A 2,987-nucleotide genomic window follows, 5' to 3' on the forward strand; every position below is an offset into this window, starting at 1 on the left:
TCTCCGACTCAGAATGGTACCTCAAAATATCTGTTAATAGCTGTACTTTTTATATAAATCTTCGGTGATTCACAAATATTCAAGTTGGTGTTATTTGTGGAGCTTGGAATATTCTCATAAATACCATACCGAATTAAAGAACTTTGAATAGTAAAATTACGTCTTTTACCGACTTAGGAATGGTCATTTATTGCGATGAGAATATTGAAGTTATCATAGGCATATGTTTTAAAGCCTGTGCACCGTGCAAATTCGTACCTGCCAGTCTCCATAGCCTATCAGTACAACCCTGATGACAGCTGCCAGAAGCAAAACAAGAGCCAAACTGAGCGAGCGCATGTTAGTGATAATACTCCTAATGACTACGCGTTATGAATTCACAGACTAAACCTTTTGACGACTATAAAGGGTCCGCAAATGTAAAGTACACCGCTATATCACAAACACACTTCCCCAAGACCTACATATGTATTTTTTCAACTTTTCAACACCAGTCTTTATATTTACAAATTGCACTCTTCACACTGTTGACTGTTTACAGTCTTCGGCCTTCGTGATTCACTGATTCATCAGTGTTGATGGCGATATCCTGATATTTACATATATAAAAAGTTAGAACTTGGAACTTTTTGTAAAAACAAAAATAGAACTGAGTCAGATTTTTTCTTCTTCTTTTTGTTTTTCCTTGCTAACCCAGATGTGACATACAAGTTGACGACCAAGAGAGCAACACTAATACTGGGATACAATCATCGAGCGTTTACTCGTTCAAGTCGCGCTAAGCATATCCTACTCGTTCTTTTGATTGGACGATTCAAACTGAAGACATAATTACGTGTTCAGACATTCAAGAGAAACCGGTAAAAGGTAAAAACTGCTCAGTTAGGGCTTCGCAGAACCTTCGCTTTGGGAGGTTTTTGATACTTCAGCCTATGGCTTGCCCAGAGATTTTTTTTAATGAGAGCCCCACGCTCCCAGGGATATTAATTTAGTGATCGTAAATAGCTGGGCTGGTATATGACCGCACTTTTCGTTATGAAGACATGTCGCGACAGCCTGAAACAAGACATGTCCGAGACATGGCGTCTTTAATAGGTGTCTGTTGAAAACTGGTCAAAAAATCCATTTGTCCAATAGGATTGCCGTATTTAAATTCAACCAATAAATGAGGCATATTTTCAAACGAAAAAGACATCGACATACCGCGAATTGCACCTAGAAAATTCAATGAAATGTACCTCTGATATTAAACTTCGTGAACAGGACAAAATATTTTTGTTTTTTAGGGGTACAAATCGGGCCGAAAATTAAGAAGCGTTCCAGATTTTCTGTATCCGGATTTTTATTTAATCCCAATATATTTTGGCACATTTCCAGATTATTTCCTAAAGACCTGCAAAGGAGCTGAGGCCTTAGTACATGCAGAACATATTCTATACTTAAAGAGTCTAACACTACATAGGAATCCTCCAAAACACGATTATTGCGTCTATAAATGCATAATTAGTAAAAGTTTCAATGTTATTGCGTACGAATATTGTCAAAAAAATACCGTTTATGCATTCTTAGAACCGTAATGCAAGTTACAGCTGCTAAAATCGAGAAAAAGTGTGTTTACGCCATTTGATGTGCCATGCAATCGATTGCACGATGAATCTCAATTCCAAAACTTTTGGTCAAAACTCACTACATATTCACCCACAAGTGATTACAATAACATTACTATAGTTTGATTATGCTTATATAAGTAGAACGAAAGTCTGAAAATAATAACGAAGCAATATATTTGAATACTCACTCTATAGGGATGTCATTGATGGGCACGTATGCACTTGAATGGTGCTTTTGAGCAAGTATAATATGCCCTCTGTACCACAATGATAGGTTCTGAACTAATAATACTTGTATTTATTATATATGAGAACCCTCAGAAGGTTCAAACTGCTAATACGCGACATGGAAATCCAAGATTTGACATGGTCGAAAAGTGCACAATCCTGTTCATAAATCGATACAGAGCTGTATGAACCAGTAGAGCTATCAACTTGGCGCCTTTGCAAAATTATTTTGAAATGTTTCTAGAAAAAGTCTAGAAAAACAAACTAGGATTGTATCTAAAACCAGATATAGTGAATGGACGGGGTGTTAAACAAGCAATGAAACTAATCAGTAAAACACTAAATATTTACTGGCAGACTTTAAAAAAAAATTTACTGTCAACACTTGACACTCGACCGACACAAGTTCCAGCGGACAGAACCCCCGCCGCAAACTCAAACTGAAAACGAAAGCCGAGTTATCCCGACTTTAAGTTTTGGGTCGGTCTCATGTTTTGGGTCTTACTCTTTCGGCTATTTGCCTTTCGGTCATTACTCCTTCGGCTTTTCGGTTAGTCCCTCGTCCACTCGTCTGTCGTCATATATGGTCTTCATCAGCTGGTCGCAATGGCGGCGTCCACTCAAATCGTCAGTATGTCTGACGTCATAGTCTTGCTAGGACTTAGTTTTTCTTACCGGGCCTTTTCGGGCCCCAGTATCTGGTCGAGGATAGCTCAGAGTAGTCAACCTGCAGTGTGAATCCCTGAACAGCCCGGGAATCGAACCCGGGACTTATAGATTACAATTCAACGCTCAAACCAACTGAGCTATCCCGCCTGTTGTCACCTTTTCAAAATATGAAATAAACACTTCTCCACACCATAAACATCAACGACCCATAGTACCAATTGCGTTGCAGAATAATTTACCTTGGCACCTACACCGGGAGGTAACTGCTTCATTTCAAATATATTTTGGCCAACTGAGATGCATTTTAATTCGAACGCTACTGCTCGTGCACTGATCACACTCCGCGTTTACACATTTAATATGTACGCATGTATATGTTCAATCACGCTAAAGTTATATAATTCGACAAGAGCTATTCAATTCTACATCTCAATTGAGCATCGATTATTGTGATGCACTCTTGTCATACAATTTTACATA

The 2,987-nt window shown here is 38.4% G+C and overlaps 1 pseudogene across 1 annotated transcript; it reads right to left on the reverse strand.

The window, feature by feature from the left end:
• Window positions 1–2,581: 2,581 nt before the first annotated feature.
• On the reverse strand, window positions 2,582–2,654 carry SARC_30086 (annotated as a pseudogene). The gene has a single exon. The product of its transcript is annotated as a tRNA-OTHER (tRNA).
• Window positions 2,655–2,987: the final 333 nt, after the last annotated feature.

This window comes from Sphaeroforma arctica, assembly GCF_001186125.1.
Source record: "Sphaeroforma arctica JP610 unplaced genomic scaffold supercont1.240, whole genome shotgun sequence".
In the NCBI taxonomy this organism is placed as follows: Eukaryota; class Ichthyosporea; order Ichthyophonida; genus Sphaeroforma; species Sphaeroforma arctica.